Here is a 12,938-nt window from a genome sequence, read left to right as displayed (position 1 = left end):
AACATTAGAAAAATATTACAATTTTAAACTAATTACACCTACTCTAAGCCCCCTAATAAAATAACAAAGCCCCCCAAAATAAAAAATGCCCTACCCTATTCTAAATTAAAAAAGTTCAAAGCTCTTTTACCTTACCAGCCCTGAACAGGGCCCTTTGCGGGGCATGCCCCAAAGAATTCAGCTCTTTTGCATGTAAAAAAAACACATACAATACCCCCCCCCCCAACATTACAACCCACCACCCACATACCCCTAATCTAACCCAAACCCCCCTTAAATAAACCTAACACTAAGCCCCTGAAGATCTTCCTACCTTGTCTTCACCTCACCGGGTCCCGATCTGTCCAGAAGAGCCTCCGATGTCTTGATCCAAGCCCAAGCGGGGGACTGAAGAGTGACGTCCATCCTCGGGCTGAAGTCTGGATCCAAGCGGCGGCTGAAGAAATCCATCATCGGCTGAAGTCGGAAGTCCATCATCGGGATGAAGTCTTCTATCAAGCAGCATCTTCAATCTTCTTTCTTCTGGAGCAGAGCCATCTTCTTTCCAACCGACGCGGAACATCCTCTTCAACCAACGCCTACTCACCGAATGACGGTTCCTGTAAATGACGTCATCCAAGATGGCGTCCCTCGAATTCCGATTGGCTGATAGGATTCTATAAGCCAATCGGAATTAAGGTAGGAATATTCTGATTGGCTGATAGAATCAGCCAATCAGAATCAAGTTCAATCCGATTGGCTGATCCAATCAGCCAATCAGATTGAGCTCGCATTCTATTGGCTGTTCCGATAGAATGCGAGCTCAATCTGGATCAGCCAATCGGATTGAACTTGAATCTGATTGGCTGATTCCATCAGCCAATCAGAATATTCCTACCTTAATTCCGATTGGCTGATAGAATCCTATCAGCCAATCGGAATTTGAGGGACGCCATCTTGGATGACGTCATTTAAAGGAACCGTCATTCGGCGAGTAGGCGTCGGTTGAAGAGGATGTTCCGCGTCGGTTTGAAAGAAGATGGCTCCGCAGAAGAAAGAAGATTGAAGATGCGGCTTGATAGAAGACTTCATCCCGATGATGGACTTCCGACTTCAGCCGATGATGGATTTCTTCAGCCGCCGCTTGGATCCAGACTTCAGCCCGAGGATGGACGCCACTCTTCAGCCCCCCGCTTGGGCTTGGATCAAGACATCGGAGGCTCTTCTGGACAGATCGGGACCCGGTGAGGTTAAGACAAGGTAGGAAGATCTTCAGGGGCTTAGTGTTAGGTTTATTTAAGGGGGGTTTGGGTTAGATTAGGGGTATGTGGGTGGTGGGTTGTAATGTTGGGGGGGGTATTGTATGTGTTCAGGGCTGGTAAGGTAAAAGAGCTTTGAACTTTTTTAATTTAGAATAGGGTAGGGCATTTTTTATTTTGGGGGGCTTTGTTATTTTATTAGGGGGCTTAGAGTAGGTGTAATTAGTTTAAAATTGTTGCAATATTTTTCTAATGTTTGTAAATATTTTTTTAAACTTAGTTCTTTTTTATTTTTTGTACTTTAGTTAGTTTATTTCATTGTAGTTATTTGTAGATATTTTATTTAAATAATTCATTGTTAGGTTTAATTGTAGATAATTGTAGGTATTGTATTTAATTAATTTATTGATAGTGTAGTGTTAGGTTTAATTGTAGATAATTGTTGGTAGTTTATTTAATTTATTTATTGATAGTGTAGTGTTAGGTTTAATTGTAACTTAGGTTAGGATTTATTTTACAGGTAATTTTGTAATTATTTTAACTATTTTAGCTATTAAATAGTTCTTAACTATTTAATAGCTATTGTACCTGGTTAAAATAAATACAAAGTTGCCTGTAAAATAAATATAAATCCTAAAATAGCTATAATATAATTATAAATTATATTGTAGCTATATTAGGATTTATTTTACAGGTAAGTATTTAGCTTTAAATAGGAATAATTTATTTAATAAGAGTTAATTTATTTAGTTAGATTTAAATTCTATTTAACTTAGGGGGGTGTTAGTGTTAGGGTTAGACTTAGCTTTAGGGGTTAATACATTTATTAGAATAGCGGTGAGCTCCAGTCGGCAGATTAGGGGTTAATGTTTGAAGTTAGGTGTCAGCGATGTTAGGGAGGGCAGATTAGGGGTTAATACTATTTATTATAGGGTTAGTGAGGCGGATTAGGGGTTAATAACTTTATTATAATAGCGGTGCGGTCCGCTCGGCAGATTAGGGGTTAATTAGTGTAGGCAGGTGGAGGCGACGTTGTGGGGGGCAGATTAAGGGTTAATAAATATAATATAGGGGTCGGCGGTGTTAGGGGCAGCAGATTAGGGGTACATAGGGATAATGTAAGTAGCGGCGGTTTACGGAGCGGCAGATTAGGGGTTAAAAAAATATGCAGGGGTCAGCGATAGCGGGGGCGGCAGAATAGGGGTTAATAAGTGTAAGGTTAGGGGTGTTTAGACTCGGGGTACATGTTAGGGTGTTAGGTGCAGACGTAGGAAGTGTTTCCCCATAGACAACAATGGGGTTGCGTTAGGAGCTGAACGCGGCTTTTTTGCAGGTGTTAGTTTTTTTTCAGCTCAAACAGCCCCATTGTTTTCTATGGGGGAATCGTGCACGAGCACGTTTTTGAAGCTGGCCGCGTCTGTAAGCACCGCCGGTATCGAGAGTTGAAGTTGCGTTAAATATGCTCTACGCTCCTTTTTTGGAGCCTAACGCAGCCATTCTGTGAACTCTCAATACCAGCGGTATTTAAAAGGTGCGGCCAGAAAAAAGCCAGCGTTAGCTACGCACCCATTTGGCCGCAGAACTCTAAATCTAGGCGATAGTCTGTTGAATTTATCTGCTTTGTTCCCTATTAGTATAGGTTCAGTTACCACTTATCTATCTGGTAACAATTTAATGTTTGCAGCAATCACACTGACATATCCAATTGTTTACTAAAGTCAGCAGCCACACTTGTTCACCCCCCCCCCCCCCCACTAGGTCCACTTTTCCATAAATGCTATTTCTAATCTCTCTAGTTGTTTGTTTTAACCATTTTTATTTTAGCGTTCTTTATTAAAAGTTATGTTTTAATACTTCAGATAGTAATACATCTCCCTGTCCCATAAGTATCCATATATATTATTATTTGAATCTGTAACTGCAGTGAGTGCTACAGGTGTATTCTTAATGGTCTTTTCGATTTTTTCTTCTAAATTGAGTAAATAAATACACAGCACCTCCCACCCTGTGATTTGATAAGCCGAATAGCTAAGGCTCTACTTAGGGTGCAGTCACTTAGATCTGTAGGTAGTGCCATTGGACCTCTCTCTCCTAGTAACACAATGAATTTAACATGCGTCGGGATAGTGCAATCTTAGAGTTCTGGTTAAAGGGACATGAAACACAAAGTTTTTCTTTCATAATTTAAACTTTCCAATTTACTTCTATTATTTAATTTGCTTCCTTTTCTCGTTATCCTTTGCTGAAGAGTTTATCTAGGTAAGCTTAGGAGCAGCAAATAACCTAGGTTCTAGCTGCTAATTGGTGGCTGCATATATATATACTGATTGTCATTGGCTCACCCAATGTGTTCAGTTAGAAACCAGCAGTGCATTGCTGCTCGTTCAAAAAATGATACCAAGAGAATTAAACAAATTAGATAATAGAGGTACATTAGAAAGTTGTTTAAACTTGTATGCTCTACCTAAATCTTGAAAGAAATGTTTTGGGTTTCATGTCCCTTTAACCCATTAGTGACTACAGCACTTTTTCAATTTTCTTACCGTTTGGGACCAGGGCTATTATTACATTTCTGCGGTGTTTGTGTTTAGCTGTAATTTTCCTCTTACTCCCACACATATTATATACCGTTGTTCTCGCCATTAAATGGACTTTCTAAAGATACCATTATTTTCATCATATCTTATAATTTACTATAAAAATAATTATAAAATATGAGGAAAAAATTAAAAAAAAAACACTTCTTCTAACTTTGACCCCAAAATCTGTTAAACATCTACAACCACCAAAAAGCACCCGTGCTAAATAGTTTTTAAATTTTGACCTGAGTTTAGAAATACCCAATGTTTACATGTTCTTTGCTTTTTTGCAAGTTATAGGGCAATAAGTACAAGTAGCACTTTGCTATTTCCAAACCATTTTTTTTTTTTTTCAAAATTAGCGATAGTTACATTGTAACACTGATATCTGTCAGGAATTCCTGAATAACCCTTCACATTTAAAAAACATTTTTAGTAGATAACCCAAAGTATTAATCTAGGCCTATTTGGTATATTTCATGCCACCATTTCACCACTAAATGCGATAAAATAAAACTTTTTCACAAACTTTAGGTTTCTCATTGAAATTATTTACAAACAGCTTGTGCAATTATGGCACAAATGGTTGTAAATGCTTCTCTGGGATCCCCTTTGTTCAGAAATAGAAGACATATATGGTTTTGGCATTGCTTTTTTATAATTAGAAGGCCGCTAAATGCCGCTATGCACCACACTTGTATTATGCCCAGCAGTTAAGGGGTTAATTAAGTACCTTGTAGGGTTAATTTTAACTTTAGTGTAGAGATCAGCCTCCCACCTGACACATCCCACCCCCAGATCCCTCCCTCACCCCCTTAAACAGCTCTTTTCCCTCCCCCACCTCACAATTGTCACCGCCATCTTAAGTACTGGCAGAAAGTCTGCCAGTACTAAAATAAAAGGCATTTATTTAAAAAAAAATGTATATTTATGCAGTGATGGATCCCTCCTTAGCCCCCAACCTTCCTGATCCCCCTCATACAGCTCTCTAACCCTCCCCCTCTACCTATTTGCTGCTATCTTGGGTACTGGCAGATGTCTGCCAGTACCCAGTTTGCTCTAAAACAATGCTTTTTGTTAATAAATTGTTTTTTAAAAAAAACATTTTTCTGTAGTGTAGTGCCCCCCTCAATACCCTCTCCCTCCCAGATCCCTTTATGAACATGTATTTCCCTGTATTTCCCTCTCCCTCTGTGAAGCACCCCCGCCCCCCACGTGCATAACACTCATTTGCGCGCACTGCAGAGACAGGATCCGGAAGTCCCTCCAACGATGGGTCACCCACCCGTCTCCCTGCTACGCCTCCCAACCACCAATGATCGGCACCATCGCTGGCCACAGAGTGGCTCTCTCTGCATTGGTAGGTAAAAAAGGATATTGCAGTGATGCCTCAATATCGAGGCATCACTGCAATACCCTGAAAGCATCTAGAAGCGATCACTTCCAGCGCTTGAAACCCCAGAGGACATGCCAGGCACGTCCTTGGTCATTAACTGACACTTTTTGTAGGACGTGCCGGGCACGTCCTTGGTCATTAAGCGATTAACTGTTACACTCAACTAAAAAGTTGCACAAAACACATTAAAAATACATTTAAAAGTACAGTTACACTCATAATAACACTATCTAATATAAATTTGTTTAAAAAACTGCAATAAAGAGTTATAAGGGCTCAAAGATACAGTATGAGAAAAGAGGTAGAAAGAAGCGCAAAAAGAACCAAGCTTGAGTAATTTATTAAAGTAAATAAAACAAATAAACATAAAAACTTACACTCTGGGGAGTTCTCTGGGAGAACCAAGGGGCAAGACCTAAGGAAGATTTAAGAAAGGAATCTAGAGAAAAACCAGTTAGTGTTTTTTTAGATGTGAACAGGCCCAGAGGGCAGATGATACAGGACCAATCAAATTTGGAGAGAATAGAGGAAGAGGGACAGGGTCTAGGAAGGAGAATATTAACATCAAGGAAAAGATCATTAGAACTAGAAGGGGAACTAGAGGAGGACACAGATTGCAGGCAAGTAGAAAGAAGGCCGAGATATTAGAGGAGAAAAAATCCACAATTATCAATTTGTCTAGTGTCACCTTAGATAATACTGATATTAACCTGCTAAGTAAGGGGCTAAATTTTGCACCAAAGGCTCCACCAAACAAATTTGAAGTGTTTATCAATGTCCAAAAGTTTATCCGTAAATTAACTTTGAAGCGTTATTTTCTGAAAAATCCATGCAATAGAAGTAATTATAACACAGAATACTTGGAATGTAAGGATCTAGATACTTTAAAAATCCTGCGGAATTTAGAACAAGAAAGTAATATTTCCCAATCCGCAAGTGAGGAACCTCTATCACCTTTGAATCCTCTAGAGCTATCAATTTATGAAGAAGAGCCAACCATTATTCATTCTCTTTTTAAGAACAAATCCAATTTTTACCCCATAGGGACTCAGGGGGATCAAATCCCCGTTTTCTGTAAATTAGTTATAGATGATTTGGAAAAGGCTTTTACTCATCCAAAAGGATTACTAAACAAATACTCTGACAATCTCACCACCCTTGAACGTAAAGCTTTAAAGAGTTTAACAGACAACCATAACATTGTCATTAGGAGTGCGGACAAGGGTGGTGGGATCATCATTCAGGACCGGGAAATATACTTAAAAGAAGCTTATCGTTTATTAAATGATAAAACAACTTATTCCATTCTAGATAGGGATCCCACGGTAGGATACATAAGGGATTTGAAATATTTGTTATGTGAGGCTAAAGATAAAACTATCCTGAATTCCGATGAATATGCTTTTCTTTTTGTAAGTTCCCCTAAAATTGCAGGGTTTTACCACCTTCCTAAGGTCCATAAGGACCTTATCAATCCCCCAGGTAGGCCCATAGTTTCTGGCATTGACTCTTTATGTAGTCATCTATCACAATATGTGGATTTTTTCCTAAAGCCCATTGTACAGAAAACTAGGGCCTACCTGAGGGATAGTACACAGGTTATTACAAACTTTGAAGGTGTTCCCTGGGAAAATGACTATTGGTTTATTACATGTGACGTAACATCCCTATATACCTGTATCCCCATGATCAGGGTAGCAAATCAATATATACAGAATTGCTCAGATGGAATATACCAAAAGATCATATAGATTTTATTATTAAATCAATAGTGTTTATTCTCGAGCATAATTATTTTTTGTTCGAGAAGAAATTCTATAAGCAGACCAAAGGGACCGCAATGGGGACCCTCTTACGCAAATCTATATGTCAATGATTTCGAAAATTGTCATATAGGTACAATAATCCATTTTATAAAAACATTATTAAATTTCATCGCTACATCAATGATGTGATCATTTTGTGGAAGGGAGGTGAATCAGACATTGATGAAATTATTAAGTATATGAATAATAACAATCATAATTTAGTTTTTACGGCGAACATATCAAAAGTCAAAATGGAATTATTGGATCTTATGTTATACATAGATACCAATAACCAAATTGCTGTTACTAATTTTAGAAAGCCAACAGAGAAAAATAGTTACATTGAAGCCTCTAGCGGCCTCAAGAAAAGTTGGATCACGAACGTACCATATGGCCAATACCTTAGAATGCGAAAAAATTGTACATATATTTCAAATTTCAATTCTGAGGCGGCCATTCTTGATAAGAAATTCAGGGAAAAGGGCTATAAGGTTGATAATTTAGAGACAGCAAAAAATAGGGCTCTGAATACCAATAGGTTGGACCTACTTAACAAATCGAGAACATCAAAGGAAAAGGGAAAGGGAGAGTCAGACACCCCGAGATTTATTACCAGGTATAGCGAAGGGGCCACTACCATTCAACGTGTATTAAGGAAACATTGGGTTATCCTAAAAACTGACCCTATTTTAGGAGATACTCTGGCGGATAAACCTCAGGTGGTTTTTAAGAAAGGGAAGAACCTAAAAAATTTGTTGGCCCCCAGTAGATTGAGGGATCCAACACCACAAGTGGACAACAGTCGTAACTGGCTAACCACTAAGAAGGGAACTTCTAGGTGCATGAAACCCATCTGCAACATGTGTAGTCATGTTGATAATTCAACTAGCTTTACAAACTGGGATGGTACACAGAAATTTAATATTAAATATAGGACATCCTGTGATATCACTTTTGTGGTTTATCTGATTAGCTGTGGGTGTGGCCTACTTTATGTAGGACGCACAAAAAGAAAAAACATAATTTATGTAAGAACTTACCTGATAAATTCATTTCTTTCATATTAGCAAGAGTCCATGAGCTAGTGACGTATGGGATATACATTCCTACCAGGAGGGGCAAAGTTTCCCAAACCTCAAAATGCCTATAAATACACCCCTCACCACACCCACAAATCAGTTTAACGAATAGCCAAGAAGTGGGGTGATAAGAAAAAAGTGTGAAGCATAAATATAAGGAATTGGAATAATTGTGCTTTATACAAAAAAATCATAACCACCACAAAAAAAGGGTGGGCCTCATGGACTCTTGCTAATATGAAAGAAATGAATTTATCAGGTAAGTTCTTACATAAATTATGTTTTCTTTCATGTAATTAACAAGAGTCCATGAGCTAGTGACGTATGGGATAATGACTACCCAAGATGTGGATCTTCCACGCAAGAGTCACTAGAGAGGGAGGGATAAAATAAAGACAGCCAATTCCGCTGAAAATAATCCACATCCAAAACAAAGTTTAAAACTTATAATGAAAAAAACTGAAATTATAAGCAGAAGAATCAAACTGAAACAGCTGCCTGAAGTACTTTTCTACCAAAAACTGCTTCAGAAGAAGAAAACACATCAAAATGGTAGAATTTAGTAAAAGTATGCAAAGAAGACCAAGTTGCTGCTTTGCAAATCTGATCAACCGAAGCTTCATTCCTAAACGCCCAGGAAGTAGAAACTGACCTAGTAGAATGAGCTGTAATCCTTTGAGGCGGAGTTTTACCCGACTCGACATAAGCATGATGAATTAAAGATTTCAACCAAGATGCCAAAGAAATGGCAGAAGCCTTCTGACCTTTCCTAGAACCGGAAAAGATAACAAATAGACTAGAAGTCTTTCGGAAATTCTTAGTAGCTTCAACATAATATTTCAAAGCTCTAACTACATCCAAAGAATGCAATGATTTCTCCTTAGAATTCTTAGGATTAGGACATAATGAAGGAACCACAATTTCTCTACTAATGTTGTTAGAATTCACAACCTTGGGGAAAAATTTAAAAGAAGTTCGCAACACCGCCTTATCCTGATGAAAAATCAGAAAAGGAGACTCACAAGAAAGAGCAGATAATTCAGAAACTCTTCTGGCAGAAGAGATGGCCAAAAGGAACAAAACTTTCCAAGAAAGTAATTTAATGTCCAAAGAATACATAGGTTCAAACGGAGGAGCTTGAAGAGCCCCCAGAACCGAATTCAAACTCCAAGGAGGAGAAATTGACTTAATGACAGGTTTTATACGAACCAAAGCTTGTACAAAACAATGAATATCAGGAAGATTAGCAATCTTTCTGTGAAAAAGAACAGAAAGAGCAGAGATTTGTCCTTTCAAGGAACTTGCGGACAAACCTTTATCCAAACCATCCCGAAGAAACTGTAAAATTCTCGGAATTCTAAAAGAATGCCAGGAAAAATGATGAGAAAGACACCAAGAAATATAAGTCTTCCAGACTCTATAATATATCTCCCTAGATACGGATTTACGAGCCTGTAACATAGTATTAATCACAGAGTCAAAGAAACCTCTTTGACTAAGAATTAAGCGTTCAATCTCCATACCTTTAAATTTAAGGATTTGAGATCCTGATGGAAAAAAGGACCTTGTGACAGAAGGTCTGGTCTTAACGGAAGAGTCCACGGTTGGCAAGAGGCCATCCGGACAAGATCCGCATACCAAAACCTGTGAGGCCATGCTGGAGCCACCAGCAGAACAAACGAGCATTCCTTCAGAATCTTGGAGATTACTCTTGGAAGAAGAACTAGAGGCGGAAAGATATAGGCAGGATGATACTTCCAAGGAAGTGACAACGCATCCACTGCTTCCGCTTGAGGATCCCTGGATCTGGACAGATACCTGGGAAGTTTCTTGTTTAGATGAGAAGCCATCAGATCTATTTCTGGAAGACCCCACATTTGAACAATCTGAAGAAATACCTCTGGGTGAAGAGACCATTCGCCCGGATGTAACGTTTGGCGACTGAGATAATCCGCTTCCCAATTGTCTATACCTGGGATATGAACCGCAGAAACTAGACAGGAGCTGGATTCCGCCCATACCAGAATTCGAGATACTTCTTTCATAGCCAGAGGACTGTGAGTCCCTCCTTGATGATTGATGTATGCCACAGTTGTGACATTGTCTGTCTGAAAACAAATGAACGATTCTCTCTTTAGAAGAGGCCAAGACTGAAGAGCTCTGAAAATTGCACGGAGTTCCAAAATATTGATCGGTAATCTCACCTCCTGAGATTGCCAAACCCCTTGTGATGTCAGAGACCCCCACACAGCTCCCCAACCTGTAAGACTTGCATCTGTTGAATTTACAGTCCAGGTCGGAAGAACAAAAGAAGCCCCCTGAACTAAACGATGGTGATCTGTCCACCACGTCAGAGAGTGTCGTACAATCGGTTTTAAAGATATTAATTGAGATAACTTTGTGTAATCCCTGCACCACTGGTTCAGCATACAGAGCTGAAGAGGCCGCATGTGAAAACGAGCAAAGGGGATCGGGTCCGATGCAGCAGTCATAAGACCTAGAATTTCCATGCATAAGGCTACCGAAGGGAATGATTGTGACTGAAGGTTTCGACAAGCTGATATCAATTTTAGACGTCTCTTGTCTGTCAAAGATAGAGTCATGGACACTGAATCTATCTGGAAACCTAAAAAGGTTACCTGTGTCTGAGGAATCAATGAACGTTTTGGTAAATTGATCCTCCAACCATGATGTTGAAGAAACAACACAAGTCGATTCGTATGAGATTCTGCTAAATGTGAAGACTGAGCAAGTACCAAGATATCGTCCAAATAAGGAAATACCACAATACCCTGTTCTCTGATTACAGACAGAAGGGCACCGAGAACCTTCGTAAAAATTCTTGGAGCTGTAGCTAGGCCAAACGGCAGAGCCACAAACTGGTAATGCTTGTCTAGGAAAGAGAATCTCAGAAACTGATAGTGATCTGGATGAATCGGAATATGCAGATATGCATCCTGTAAATCTATTGTAGACATATAATGCCCTTGCTGAACAAAAGGCAGGATAGTCCTTACAGTTACCATTTTGAATGTTGGTATCCTTACATAACTATTCAATATTTTTAGATCCAGAACTGGTCTGAAGGAATTCTCCTTCTTTGGTACAATGAAGAGATTTGAATAAAACCCCAGTCCCTGTTCCAGAACTGGAACTGGCATAATTACTCCACCCAACTCTAGATCTGAAACACATTTCAGAAATGCTTGAGCCTTCGCTGGGTTTACTGGGACACAGGAAAGAAAAAATCTCTTTGCAGGAGGCCTTATCTTGAAGCCAATTCTGTACCCTTCGGAAATAATGTTCTGAATCCAAAGATTGTGAACGGAATTGATCCAAATTTCTTTGAAAAAACGTAATCTGCCCCCTACCAGCTGAGCTGGAATGAGGGCCGCACCTTCATGTGGACTTAGGAGCTGGCTTTGATTTTCTAAAAGGCTTGGATTTATTCCAGACTGGAGATGGTTTCCAAACTGATACCGCTCCTGAGGATGAAGGATCAGGTTTTTGTTCCTTGTTGTGACGAAAGGAACGAAAACGATTATTAGACCTAAATTTACCTTTAGATTTTTTATCCTGTGGTAAAAAAGTTCCTTTCCCTCCAGTAACAGTTGAGATAATAGAATCCAACTGAGAACCAAACAATTTATTACCCTGGAAAGGAAGGGAAAGCAGAGTAGACTTAGAAGACATATCAGCATTCCAAGTTTTAAGCCATAAAGCTCTTCTAGCTAAAATAGCTAGAGACATATACCTGACATCAACTCTAATGATATCAAAGATGGCATCACAAATAAAATTATTAGCATGTTGAAGAAGAAGAATAATGCTATGAGAATTATGATCTGTTACTTGTTGCGCTAAAGCTTCTAACCAAAAAGTTGAAGCTGCAGCAACATCCGCTAAAGATATAGCAGGTCTAAGAAGATTACCTGAACACAGGTAAGCTTTTCTTAGAAAGGATTCAATTTTCCTATCTAAAGGATCCTTAAAGGAAGTACCATCTGCCGTAGGAATAGTAGTACGCTTAGCAAGAGTAGAGACAGCCCCATCAACCTTAGGGATTTTGTCCCAAAACTCTAATCTGTCAGATGGCACAGGATATAATTGCTTAAAACGTTTAGAAGGAGTAAATGAATTACCAAAATTATTCCATTCCCTGGAAATTACTTCAGAAATAGCACTAGGGACAGGAAAAACTTCTGGAATAACTACAGGAGATTTAGTATCAAGAGGACCAGAATCCTCAATTTCTAATGCAATTTAAGTAAAGAACGAATAAATTCCATTTTAAATAAATATGAAGATTTATCAGCATCAACCTCTGAGACAGAATCCTCTGAACCAGAAGAACCATTATCAGCATCAGAATGATGATGTTCATTTAAAAATTCATCTGAAAAATGAGAAGATTTAAAAGATTTTTTACGTTTACTAGAAGAAGGAATAACAGACATAGCCTTCTTAATGGATTTAGAAACAAAATCTCTTATGTTATCAGGAACACTCTGAGTATTAGATGTTGACGGAACAGCAACAGGTAATGTAACAGTACTAAAGGAAATATTATCTGCATTAACAAGTTTGTCATGACAAACAGTACAAACAACAGCTGGAGGAACAGATACCATAAGTTTACAGCAGATACACTTAGCTTTGGTAGCTCCAGCACCAGGCAGCGATTTTCCAGAAGTATCTTCTGACTCAGTTTCAACGTGGGACATCTTGCAATATGTAATAGAAAAAACAGCATATAAAGCAAAATTGATCAAATTCCTTAAATGACAGTTTCAGGAATGGGAAAAAAATGCCAGTGAACAAGCTTCTAGCAACCAGAA

The sequence above is a fragment of the Bombina bombina genome, chromosome 4, assembly GCF_027579735.1.
Source record: "Bombina bombina isolate aBomBom1 chromosome 4, aBomBom1.pri, whole genome shotgun sequence".
NCBI classification, from domain to species: domain Eukaryota; kingdom Metazoa; phylum Chordata; class Amphibia; order Anura; family Bombinatoridae; genus Bombina; species Bombina bombina.
This window is presented reverse-complemented; position numbering follows the sequence as displayed.